This window comes from Lutra lutra, chromosome 7 (genome assembly GCF_902655055.1).
Source record: "Lutra lutra chromosome 7, mLutLut1.2, whole genome shotgun sequence".
NCBI classification, from domain to species: domain Eukaryota; kingdom Metazoa; phylum Chordata; class Mammalia; order Carnivora; family Mustelidae; genus Lutra; species Lutra lutra.
The window spans coordinates 55,168,271-55,182,256 of record NC_062284.1 but is presented as its reverse complement, the minus strand read 5'-3'; the positions used below and the strand labels follow the sequence as shown (position 1 = coordinate 55,182,256).

General features: G+C 38.2%; 1 long non-coding RNA gene across 1 annotated transcript in view; it reads left to right on the top strand.

Moving 5' to 3' along the window:
* LOC125105637 (uncharacterized) overlaps nt 1-13,986 on the top strand; it is a 69,145-nt gene that overhangs the window by 13,253 nt on the left and 41,906 nt on the right. The window contains exons 3-4 of the long non-coding RNA XR_007128968.1: nt 8,865-8,990; nt 10,130-10,234. This is a non-coding gene — a long non-coding RNA (uncharacterized LOC125105637). The remainder of the gene's footprint in view (nt 1-8,864; nt 8,991-10,129; nt 10,235-13,986) is intronic.

The following is a 13,986-nucleotide window of genomic DNA, read 5'->3' as shown; positions in this document are numbered from 1 at the left end:
AAGAACTGATGTGCTACCTATTCCCAACTGCTTACAACCTACTCCTGATTGCCTAAACAGGAAGAAAAAGAAGAACTCAAAGAGTAAATAGGCCCTGAGATGATTCTTAATGAAATAATAATGATGCCATTTGGGTAGCCGTAGAATCTTTCTATTTAAATTACTTTCACATGATCCTTTGTTCCTCACCTTAACTTTTTTTTTTTTAAAGATTTTATTTATTTATTTGACAGAGAGAAATCACAAGTAGGCAGAGAAGCAGGCAGAGAGAGAGGAGGAAGCAGGCTCCCTGCTGAGCAGAAAGCCCGATGTGGGGCTCAAACCCAGGACCTGGGATCATGACCTGAGCCGAAGGCAGCGGCTTAACCCACTGAGCCACCCAGGCGCCCCTATCTTTTGAAGATAATCATATAGGTATTGTCCATTTCGTAGAGGTAAGAATGGAAATTTGCAAATGCATGTCATTTATCATAACTGGATGAAAATTGTCCATGGGTCAGTATAAATCAGTGCACAGTCTGTTGATGGGGAGTGGGACCCTCATCTGTAGATTTGCAGAATCATCCTCACCACTCTCATTGTCGTCTTTGTCAGGATAAGCCCACAAGGCTATCAACTTCCTGAATAGGAGCCGATAAATGTATTAGATTTTCAGCCAAAATTGCATGTTACTTTTGGTAATGATATGGTTTGAAACATTCTGCAAAGAAAAGGAAGTTACTCTACTACAGCATTTCTCAAACTTTTTACTCTTGAAAATGAGAAAAAAAAATGTTTGCAGATGTCCAGTTTAGGTCTGCACTATTTTTAGTATAACCTTACCTGCCCATATAAAATTACCCACGAATTCCTTGCCTATAGCTTTTATCAATTATACAACCAAAACAAATGGAAAGATTAAATAAAACTAAACCCACAAAGCCAATACAACTATAACTGGAAGCATCACTTTATCGTGACACATAACTGTAATTTTAGTCATAAGTATATACATCTTTATTTAGAAGGACAGTCATTTTAATGATCCTAACACAGATTAATAAAGAAATATTATGAAATAAAGATATCCTACGTCTTATTATTTACTACTTCACACTGCTAATGAGCTACTACAAAATAATACTCGAGAAGTAGGACTCATGTAATGTATCTCCTAAACAAACAAATGCCGGCCCCTTGGGTATGACTCCTTTTCTGGCTGGCATAGCTGTACTGCAGTTTGACACAGAGTGACTCATTTCTCCCACTATTTCTCTCTATGAAGAAATTGAACCATTGTAAAATCTTCTTTTGAGCAGAATGTCATATCATTTGGCCTCTACTTGGCACAAGGGCATCATTTATACATTAAGTCCATCTAAGTTCTCTCCCTGTTAGTGTAAGACAGTTAAAGTAGTACATTACTCCACTGCAATATAATTTTCTGATGTCAAATCATAATCTCAATTTATTACATAAGTTAAGAAACTCAAGTCTTACTCTATTAAAATATCTTTCATGGTGAATTTTTACTACAAAGCCGAGTTTTGTCTTTAGAGCTAACAATAGACTCCGAGGGCAGTAATAGTGAATGCAAGAACAACTGCAGTATTTAGTGTCCACTTTGCATACAGTGGTGCCAAATGAACACTGTAACCAGTGGGTGCGCTGCAGGATCACTGGAATCAGCACGATATCAGCATGCTCGGAAATACTGGTGGCAGGACCCAAATCAAAGGTGACCATCTAAACAAATCTAAAAATGTTTTGTATTATTCTCATGACAACCTTGAGAGAGGAATTGGTGTTATCCCATTTTACAGGATAGGAAACTGGGAATCAAATGTCTGCCCTAAGATGGCACAGCCAATAAGTGGTGCAGCCGGGAATCAAGCCCTAGTTGCCTGGCAATGTGATCTTATCATCAGAAGTGACAGTTGGGAGAACAATAATGTCAAGACAACTCCATTCACTAGTTGCTTAAATGCTTAAATAGGCTTATTTTGCTGGATTCCCTTTTTCAATGGAAAACATATAGGAATGGAATTTTTAAAATTCCTTTCATTGTCTACTTGATTGTAGGCACAAGTGACATATATATATGTGTGTGTGTGTGTATAAATTTATTACTAAAATATTGATTTGAAAGGATAAAATTATTGTTTACAAGAAAAATAGTAGGCAAATGTATTACTTGACTACTCGGGCATTATAAAACTCATTAAGCAAAAACATATATATTGTGTGTGTGCAAATTCTAAAACCAAGTGTCCTATTTCAGAGGGTAACCAAAAACTGAAAGGAGGCTCTGAGGTTTCGTACAGTCACTGTAAATTACAGGAGTTTTCTTTTGAATATATTTTGAAGTCTTTCTCACAGCTACCACTCTTTTTTTTTTTTAAAGATTTTTATTTATTTATTTGACAGACAGAGATCACAAGTAGGCAGAGAGGCAGGCAGAGAGAGAGGAGGAAGCAGGCTCCCCCGCTGAGCAGAGAGCCCGATGTGGGGCTCGATCCCAGGACCCTGAGATCATGACCTGAGCCGAAGGCAGAGGGTTAACCCACTGAGCCACCCAGGTGCCCCCAGTTATCACTCTTTAAATTCATTCATTCATGACTAATTTATTCATTCATGTGACATCAGTTTATTTTTTAAATAACTTTTTTCTTATTATAATGGTAATATGCATTACAATAATAATATAATACATGAGCAATATACATTAATTCATTACAGAAATCTGAGAAACTTATTACAATTCGAAGAAGGGAATGAAAAGCTCCTTCTTCTCTCTCTACGCAGTTCTAAGGACTGGCTAATACTTTGGTGCATTGCTTTTTAACGATATCCTGGATGTGGTCAGCTCTTTAGGCAGCCTTGCTATTTGCCCCTGAGTGGGAGTCAATACTTGGTCACCTCCCCTCAAAGCAAACTTACCTGCTTTATAGGTAAAAGAAAAAACAAGATTTTCTGAAGTTTTCAGGAGGAGGCAAAGGTGAAGGATACAGTATATATTGCACAGAAAAACTGAATTTAAAAAAAAAAAAATCTCCATTAGACATCTGGGTTCTTTGCCGAGGCCCTAATTCCTGTTAACTGCCAACTGCCTCAACTCCTTGTCCATCACCAGCCCTGCCAGGCTGCACAGGGCTGGCCCTGCCCTTGGCTCTGGCCTTTCTTCACTCTGGCTCCTCACCTGGAGCTGTTCACTCAGTAAATAAAGGGCCCATCCTAGCATCCTCCATCTTTATAAGCCAGCAGGGGCTTAACAAGAAACATGTGGGGTTTTTTCTGTGTATAATTTTTTTCTGTCTCATTCAGATATGTATGCATGTATATGTATGTATTTATATGCACACATATATTACATAGGCACTTTATTAATATCATACCTACTAGTCTTTGAACTCTCTTTCTCCCACAAAATATATTTTATTTTCCCTTAAATGTTCAAACACAGTTTGTCATAGTTGTGTAATATTTCATTATGTGATATACTGCAGTGTGTTTGACTAATAATCTATTTTTTGATATTTTGATTGTATGTAGTTTTTGCTTTACATATAACACTTTGATAAATACCCTGTATAACTCCAGTTATTTTCTTTGTGAACATCTCTAATTATTTTCTTAGAATAAATTTCTAAACTTAGAATTTTAGGGCCAAATTGAATGAACATTTCAGAATTTGATATAAATAGCCCGTCAGAAAAATGTTAGCATGAAAACTCTCTTGACCACTTACTGGGTACCAGGCTCTGTGCTACCTGTGGAGATTTTAAAAATCTGTAAGATTCTAAAGAGCTTATAGTTAGGTATTTGCTTTAATTAGATGGTAGGCCCTCACTACTTTCCCTATAAATTATATTTAAATTTGCACTCAGTGGTATGGTTGAAAAGTTGCTAGCTCTGACCTGAATTTATTTTTTAAATATATATTACAAAAAAAAAAATGCTCTCTAAATTTTAAAGCCAACTAAAAACTTCCATCTAAAATATTTGTCGGCATATTAAACTGTGGGCATATTCATTAGTTCTCATTTTACACCCAAAATGTGTTTTTTAAGAAAAATATAATTACCTCATATTTATGGATTGAAAGTTATTTTAATTTGGTCTTGAAGAAGAAACTGCTGTTTTGTTCATATAAATGTTATATATCAAAACTACCATTTCAAAACTTGATGACAAATGAACGTCCGTTATACCCATGACTTTGAAGTCTCAGCAGAAAGCTACTTAACGCTTCTTTTTTCCTTCTGTATGGCCACAGTCAACATTTATAGGCTATTTTCAGGATTACCAGAACTTGAAGGATAGGCGGTGGGGTGGATGGAAATGCATTAACCTTCTGGGAAAGGCTGAATGACAGGGATGTCCCAGATTAGTAGAATAGCAACCTAAATACAACAAATACAAATACATTCAACCCTATGAACAGGACGTTAAGCCAAATAGCCCTCATCACCACCATTGTTAGGCATAATCACATACTATATGTTGTTGTCTATAATCGTGTGTCTTGCAAATACAGAGGGACAGTAGCCACTTTTCCATTTCACATGTTCCCTGAAGAACATTATGGCTTGAACTTGGTAGTTGAAACAGTCTAGTGTTTGCAGTTAAGGCTTCTGAACAATACAAATGACAACAGACTCCTTAAAGGACCTTAAAACCATAGAAATACGTATGATAAAGAACTCTGAAAGGCTGGGGCAGCTGGACCATGACAACGATAGGCCTAGCAATCGCCAAGCGTGTAGATGCCCCTCCTCCTCCTTTGTTTCCCCATTTTAGATGACTACATAGTCCTCATTTCTCCAAGGGTAACAGCACTTCTCTTAGGCCTACATAGGAGACGGTTATTTTTAATATGCCTAAGACACGTGGTAGTAAGAGTATGGATAAACACGCATTTAATTTCAACAACTCTATCATGATGATTGTACACAATACCTGACTTTTAAAAAAAATGTGGGTGCTGTGTGTATAGTGGTTTACACATAAGGATTATCATTTGCTTTCTGGAAATGAACTCCATCTTGGCCTTAAATCCTTATATTTCTACACAGAGTTGAAATGCCAGTTGAAAGCATACAGAAATTTAAAGTAACTGATTTAACAACTCAGACAAAGAGAACATGTCTGAAAGTTTGTCTCAATGTTTGACTTGACCTACGAGAGTTTCTCTGGGACTTATTTTCTTAACAGTACCCTGGCACCTTGGACCAGCAAAATGGCCTTTAAGCTTGAATGAACAGGGTATTCTTTTTCCTCTAGTGCAAGGCTTCACTATTTCATCTTTTCAAACTCTTTTACTGCACTCAGTAAGGAATTATATTGACAAGGGTAGAATTTATCTCCTAGAGGAGAATGCTATGCTTCTGTTAAGTGCTAATATAACATTTATGTGTTGGTGCCTTAATAACAGCCCCAGCTTACCTAATGAAAGTTGAAAGCAAACAGTACTCTCAGAGATTTTATTATGACTGAAGTGACTGCAATTTGAGGCAAATTATCCCTATTTTTGTTCCCATATCAAAAACAGAAATGCTAAAGCAATTGCTACATGTTTGGTATGGAATTAGGTTCCACTCTCATTAATCTACAAGGAAGAGCATTTTTCATGTAAACAGCTCACGAGGGTCAGAGAGAAGAGCTGTTTCTGTGAAAAATGCTTGTCAATAACTTTGTGAGTGAATTTTGAAATAAAGTGCCTGTAACCTGTCATTATTCCTTCCTCTCAAAGTCGAGAGTGAGTGGATGAAAATTGAGTATGTGAATTGAAAGCAGGTTGAGTGTTATGGCCTTATCGACTTCAGGTAAAATGACTGTTTTAACTTGTTATTATTTTTCCATTCAGAGGTCAGGCAATGTACAGTATTACCAACAGAGACTGCAGTGTAAGCAAATTGGTATACAAAAAGGCTATTACCCATACTCACAAAGCACAGGAAAGTATAAGTCACTAATATCAAGTGGACTCATGATCTCTACAAAAACAAAACAAGCAACAGTGTTTGGAAGAACAGCATAGGCATATAAATATAAAGCACCCAGGAGGCAGAAAATATAAGCCTGTTTAATAAAGGTGCATATGTTTAGAAGGTGCCTATGCAGATAAGAAATATACATGTTAGTGACCATTTTTAAAAATCACATATTAATCATATTTGTTTTGCAAAGGAATTATGGGACCTGAACACTAAATGTTAGCTAACACAACTCTACGTGTCACCTTAAATTTTTCCCTGCCTAAGATCATCTTTAAAGTATTTAGCTTCTGATTTTTCAAGTCCATCCAATATATTCTTAGCAAAAGCAAAACACTGCTGTGGTCTTCCTTTTCGCTTTAGAAAAAGAAAATCGATGAGGCTTCAAACATCAAAAACCCTTTTCTTCTCTTCTAGATTTTTATTTCTAATTCTGAAGGACAGATTAAGAGTTTAGTGTGGCTGCTTTAGGTTTGCCAAAAAAATATCTATGTTTTCACCTCAGGCCCACTGAAAGCATATATTTAATACTATTGTTCAAACAGTTGATTCTCTTTCAGAAGTCTAGTGTCTTTATCTTTGATACTCATTGTCATACACTCCATTATAGACTGTGTTGGTCAGAAAATGAGCAGATTGATCTAGATATTAGAAGAGATTTAGGACTCAAAAAGCAAGATGGGGGGAAAGGGTTATATAAGAGTTTGAAGACATGTCTCTGTGTCTGCTCATTAAATCACCATGTCATGTAAAAAGGTTTGGGTTCTTTTACTTCCAAAAAATTTTTTTTGGCTTCCCAGTAACTATAATGACCTAAGATAAAAGAAAAATATTGGCATTTCTTTGCTTCACATTTGCGAGTCTATCCGTGTCTTTAAACATTTACTGATTGGACACTGCCAATCATAATAATACAAAAACTGCAGGGGAGCCCTTCTTCATCTCCTGAGGAAGAGAATCAGGAGACAGTAAGCTAAGTCGCAGTGCTAATGCTGGGAGAAGGAAAGCTCCGTGGGGACAAAGATCTTTTCTGTTTGTGATCAGCAACATTGCCTGCCTCCGAAAATACTACGTAGCATCCAGCGGGCACCTGACAGATACTTGCTGGATGTTGAATGGATACGACTGGGCATGCACGGTGCGTTTAAGAGACTGTGGGAAATTCAGGGAAGACTTTCCCAGCAAAAGATAGGTGTAAACTCAGGAACAATGAAACCAGACAGAGTTGGAGCAAGCCTTCTGTATCAAGGGAGTAGACACTTCCAAAAATGAAGTGGAAATCGAGAGTTGGATAAATAGCTGTTAATTGTACATGGTCCCAGCTGAGTGAGGGGTGGGCATGTACAGTTGAGATCAGATCCTGAAGGACCTTGTAATCCATGCTAAGAGACTTGAATATTAGATCAAAAGCCACTGAGTGATATAACATTCAGGGGCTTAAAAAAAAAAAAAGGGCAGATATGTCTTAGAAAAATTACATGGGCTGAAGTGTGGCAGATGGATTGAAGACTGAGAACAGGTAGGGAGACCCATTAGGAGGCTTTACAGAAATCTAAGCAATATAAATGACAGTGGCCTAAATTAAGGTAAACATAAAGAGACAGAATGAATGGGCATATTTAAGTGCTTTTAAGGGGCTGGAAATGACAAGACTTGGTGGCTGCTTGGAATGAGACTGGGAGAAGTTTCTAAGGAAGACAGAGAGACAAGGACGAGGTACAGTTCTCCAGCCTTGGGAACTGAGCAGATAGATACCATTTCCCAAAATGAGGAAGTGGTGTTGGGTAGAGAAAGGGGCCAGTTTATTTTGGATTATGCAGAGTTGTTTAAAGCATCATGTCATCAGAGCCCAGGATGTTTACCTCTCCCCTCCTTGTAGCCTCAGCCTAGATTTACACAAATCCATTACAAATGCATGAAACACATCCAAGTACCTATCATACTAGTTATGAGCATACTTTTCTTACTTACACAACAAATTGCATTTTTCAGTATAAAAATATTCTTCTTTCCTCATAAAAGTCTTCGTGAAATGTAAAGGTATACAAAAAGCAAACTGTTCCTCAGAGTTAAGTTATTGTCATGACCCTGAATTGTGACTAGTCAATGAAAAGCATGACACCACACATTAAGTCACCACAGATGATGTGCTGTGCTCTTATGAGTTAAGTATGAGTATATCTGCATAGATAAATACACTTCAGTATTTTTGCATTTACAGTTGGATGACATACTAAAGTAATGCATTGAATTGAATGTGTATGCCCACACATGTTTTTAAATGTAATATAATTTTTTCCTTCTCTCTCTTGGTTCTACCAAACACATTAAACTAAAGATACAGCTATTCAGAATGCAAACATACATAATAAGGCTTCTAGTTTATATTGATAATCATGGGCAACACTTATTAATTAATTAATTAAGAGCTAGTAAGCTGAAACACCTTATATATTCCCTGTATTCCAATCTAGTCCCATTTATTACATAATTACTTAATTTGCTAAAAATTTACTGACGTGTGTATACAGAAACCGAATAAGGTTTCTGAAATACTAGCAGATCCATTCTAACATTAACATCCTGCTTGCTTTCTTGCTTTCTTCTATTCCTGGAAGAACATGAGTGTCATGGCAATGCCGATAATGACTCAGGTCATATCCTGGCGGTCATGGTAGTTCTCCCTCCCCCCAGAGAGGCTGCCATTAAGTGGCATGTCATTGCAGCCACCAACGAACCATTCAGAAGGAAGCATTCTACTTTGAAGAAGGTATCTGAGGGTTTTCAAGTTGAATGTGAAGCTGTGGCACCCAGTTTGGTGTCCAGGACACCAATGTCCATTTCCTTAAAATGGACACCACCTTCTATTTCCTCATCTGATCTAAACAGGATTCTAGAAGACCTGATGACTGTGTTCCCACAAGCAAGAAGACTCTGAAGACAGCCAAGCCACACTACTGTGTTTTAGAAGATTCTACAAAAAAGACAGCCTTCCTGATGAAGTACCAGAGGCAGGTAAGGGAGCTATTAGAAAGCTGAACGGAAGTGCAGACTGTGAAATCCCATTGTCAGTGGCTGTCAGAGAGAGAGGGACAGCAACCTGAGCAGTGTGGGAGGCTTGGCCCAGACCAGTCTACTGAGAGAGTGGGGGATTGGAGTCCACTATTTCCTCCGCTCATCTCACCTCTCCTACACCTTTCCTGTGAACCTTCACTACCCTGTGAGTGATTTGAAGTCTTTAAAGAAATTTATTCTTTTCCATTATATAGCCCTCTATTACATTCCAAACCATATTAGTGAAGAGGTTTGTGTACACAATACCGTGAACACTACACTTTAGATGTAGTAGATGAACACTAGTAGTAGAACACTACACTTGAGATGTGTAGACCAGCCCAAAGTAAACCTGACTCCATGGAACACACATGTAATGGAGAGCCAAAATCTCCCCCCAGACCAGCTCTGACTCAAACGGGAGCTCTACTCCTCATGTTCCCAAAGCATTTTACTAAAAGGGCTTTGATCCATCCTCCCAGGAGAGAAATGCAGCAATGCACACTTGGCGTCTTTCACTTTGTGTCAGGCTACTAAAGCAAGGGGGTCGAACCAAAAGGCACGTTTCATTCTCCTGAAGCAAGTCATGCTCAAGAGTCAAAATTCAAAGCCTAGCAACTGGCTTGTTTCCTGTTTGAATGGCAATGGGAAGTTCTCGGTCTTTCTAGGCAGGTGGAAGTTTTGGTTTTCATTGGACCAGCCTCATGTAAATAGGACTGACTAAATCTGATTCAGAACAATCAATCCCAATTTGATGTATTATTCCTGTATCGTGTTAGTCTAAATTGTGTACAAAGCCCCTTGGTGGGTTTTAAAATGCAGCAGTACCTCGGGCCTTGCTATAGGTGTATTTTAATTTAATATTTGCAAATTGAATTGTGCTTTGAACACTTTATGGAAGTGAGCTTTTAAAATGCATCATTTCCTATATCAGATATTTCTAAAGTAAAGTGAATAACTACCTCTTCATTTATCTTTTGTTTAAATGCAAATTTTAATATACCGAATCTGTCTAAAGCCAGAACCTTCCAGTAGCTCTCTTCTTCTCTTTAGGTCTATTGGTGATTTGTTTTGTTTTGTATTGTTTTTGTTTTTTGCAGACTAAACAATTTTGCCAACCCTGTGGTGTTATTAAGAGAGCAAAACACAGATGGCACCGGTCACCATCCAATGTTAGGTCACCTGGCCCCTGAGTGGACAGTTAGGTATAAAATCCTTGTTATCTGAGTTCTGGTTCAGTGTCCCTTTCACTGTTACAGTGTCTGCTGCCAAGAAGAAAAGGAAAACATATGAAAAATATGAATATTATATTCATATATTATATGAAAAATAGAGAATAGGCTACTCAATGTCATTAGGAGGCTTATCGATGGCTTTGAAATTGGCTCATAAAGAGAAAAACAGAGACTGAACTAATCAACTCAGTGCCTAATGAGCATAACTAAATCTTTTTGCAGACTTGGGATTTTCTATAGTTTAATCTTGTGTGAAATAAAATACACCATAATGGCCATAACATACCACCTTGTGACAACTTTACTTTTGAGAAAATATTACATATGTCTTTATAAAAACAATTCCGGAATATCTCTTTGTACCCGTGTACCAGTATTAAAGGTCAGGGTCTATACATTCACTTTTTTATGAATATAAATATGAAATATTAATTGATCTGTATTCATTTAATAATGCAAAAGGTAATGCTCTAAGATCCCCACTTTTTCCCCTACTTAACCTGAAGCAATAGTAGAAGGAAATTTGACATGACATTCTTTAATATATTTAAAACATAAAATAAAGAAGGCAATGAAAATGTAGGAAAGAGTAATCTCCTTTCATTTAGCCTGATAGAATCCAGTGGTGGTTCAATGAGGACTAGTTTTAGAAAAGAAAAAAAAAAAAATCAACCTGGTAAAACATATTTACTTTTTGCAACATGGCTACTCGATTGCTGACTTTCCACAATCTTATGATATTCTTTGAATAAATTATACTCATTCTGTTTGAAAAAGAAATGTAACGTGTACTTAAATAGTGCCGTATTGTGAGGGAGAGGAACTGTGCCCATGTGTGTTAAGTTAATGGCACTGGGTGCAGAATGAGTCATCATGGTTTTTATTTATTCATTCATCCTTAGATCCTTTTAAAAGTCTCAAAGGCCCTAATGACCATCATCATTATCATCAGTAAAAACTGCTTTCTGGTGAAAAGGCAATAGGCATTCAATTTAGAGGCAGCATTAAATTATCAGTAAAGAGGACTTGAAATAGTACTATACACACATCCCTAGACACAAGATGCCGGAAATTCATATAGTGCGAGTCAGGTGATCTTCTTCATGAAGTTTCTGACCGAGACGTACTCTTTTCCTTTACAAGACAGCATCATTTAGCTCAGGAGAAAATAAAGTATAGGCCAGTGTTCACACTCCAGTGTTAAACATTGGAAGTCAAAGATATCAGTCATAAGGTTCTCAATTATAAGTAAAATTTTAAGAATTATCAGTATCAAAACTTTATTGCAAGGGATGTATGGGTGGCTCAGTTGGTTAGGCAACTGCCTTCGGCTTGGGTCATGATCCTGGAGTCCAGAGATTGAGGCCCGAATCGGACTCCCTGCATCAGGCTCCCTGCTCAGCAGGGAGTCTGCTTCTCCCTCTGCTGTTCCCCCTGCTTGCGCTTTCTCTCTCTCTCTCTGACAAATAAATAAATAAAATCTTTTTAAAAAGGAAAAAAAAAACTTTATTCCAAGCATTTCTCCTACCTTACATTTCCTTGCAGGTAATGAATAAAGACTGTCGAGTGACTCGGTGAAAAAAGATCAGTGAGAACTTCTTTGAACTAGACCCTATGAAAGCCTGTCTCAGAGCTATTTTATGAATACCCCATTGTCACTCAGCAAACACAGCAGGGGCTTTACTTCTCTGCATCACCTCTAGAAACAGAGTTAGAACTAGCTTTGGAAGGCCACATTCCACTCCTCCAGGAATAGACGTAGTGCAGCATCTGAAAGTATGAGAGAGGTAGAGAGGTGGTACCTTGCGACCCATCGGAAGGGTCCGTACACCTGGCAGTTCCCATCTCCTTCCCTGACCCAAAGTTCCCTTGAAGTCGGACAGTTTGTGCAGTTGGGAGTTATCAGGAAGCCAGCAGAACAGGCAAGATGACTTCTTTTCTCGGGGGAAACTATCAGTGCAACATGTTCAGAACACTTGTCTGCTAAAAAATTATCCATTCCCTTCAACTTTCAGAGCTTAGGTGCAGCCGGATTTCTGATTTTGAAGCTGTTGGTCAGGTATTCGAACTTTCTGCTTTGTAAAAACGAGAACAACAGCAGTCATAAAATCCCATCATAGGGGCACCTGGGTGGCTCAGCAGGGTTAAGCCTCTGCCTTCAGCTCAGGTCATGATCCCAGGGTCCTAGGATCGAGCCTCGAATCGGGCTCTCTGCTCAGCGGGGAGCCTGCTTCCCTCTCTCTCTGCCTGCCTATCTGCCTACTTGTGATCTGTCTGTCAAATAAATAAATAAAATCTTAAAAAAAAAATCCCATCATAGAACAGAAGGCATACCCTACAATGTAAAATGTAGCTTTTAGTACAGGTTGTTGTTGACAAACTTTCCAATTCTGTGAATGTGGTTCTTTTTTCATGTGGTCAGACTTCTCTTTCTCAAGAGTGACCTATCTTTTTTTAAAACAACTATGAATTTCTTCAAAGCGTCAGTGTCCTTTTCTGTAAAACAGAAATGCCAACTAGCCTTGTCCACATATAGGGTGCTGCTGGTCCTCAATGGAGACAACATATGTGGAAGTGCTTTTGTTCATTGCCAAGTGTTATACCAATGCAAGGTGTTGCTTTTGGGTTTGCTGTTATTCTTCTGAGGCTGTGAGTGGCTTTAAAAAGGGTAGCACAGGGATGCCTGGGTGGCTCACTGGGTTAAAGCCTCTGCCTTCAGCTCAGGTCATGATCTCAGGGTCCTGGGATAGAGCCCCACATCAGACTCTGCTCACCGGGGAGCCTGCTTCCTCCTGTCTGCCTCTCTGCCTGTCTGTCTGCCTACTTGTAATCTCTGTCAAATAAATAAATAAAATCTTAAAAAAAGAGGGGGTAGGTAGCACATTGAGGTTTCCTCTTATCACACCATATAATAAATAGGCTTTTGCTTGCTTCACAATTTAAAAGCCAGGTTTAAAGATATGTCTAGTTTTAGCATTGATCTTTATAAATAGATTTCCCTAAGGCAGGCGTATGCCAAAATAGAAAGGGAATTCACTTCTATGGTCACTCTTCATTTTTCCACCTCCTTAGTACTTCTAAAACAACAGAAAATGTTTCCTTCCCTGATCAGAATCTCCCTTCTGTCGCCTTTTGCAAAATGCTTATTTCCCTTGAGTTCCTCTCCCCTGGTGCTTGAGTGACCGGGTTTTCAACCACCAGGATCCTCCCTCCCTTCACAGAGCAGGTTGACCAGGTCCTCCTCCAGCTGGGAGACTTCTGATGGGGTCCCCTCAGCGAAAAGAGTTCTACGTCTTGACACTTTCCAATATTCTTTTTGTTGTGATTCTTAGCATCAGAATCTAAGCAATACTTAAAAAAAAAAAAAAAAAGAACTGTAAAAAAGTGTAGGTGGGGTTTCTTCCCGCATTCTCTTGCACTGTGGCATCCTTACCATCCTGTGCGTGTGCATGTTGTGTTCTGGTTGGTTGGGGTTCTTTTGGTACCAACCCTGGGAATGAACCATTGTCATGTTTCTAACTCTTATAAAATGGTAACGGAGGCCGAGGTAAGATGTTGTATTTCTGAGATTAATGGTTTTGAACTGGAAAGATCATTCTTAATTATCGGTTTCCAAAGTGAAATAATGCTCTGCCTTGTTATCAGTTTTAGCATGTATATTAAGAAACCCAGGATATAGAAATTCTTTTAATGATGTTTTGATAATAATTTGATTGTTTTTG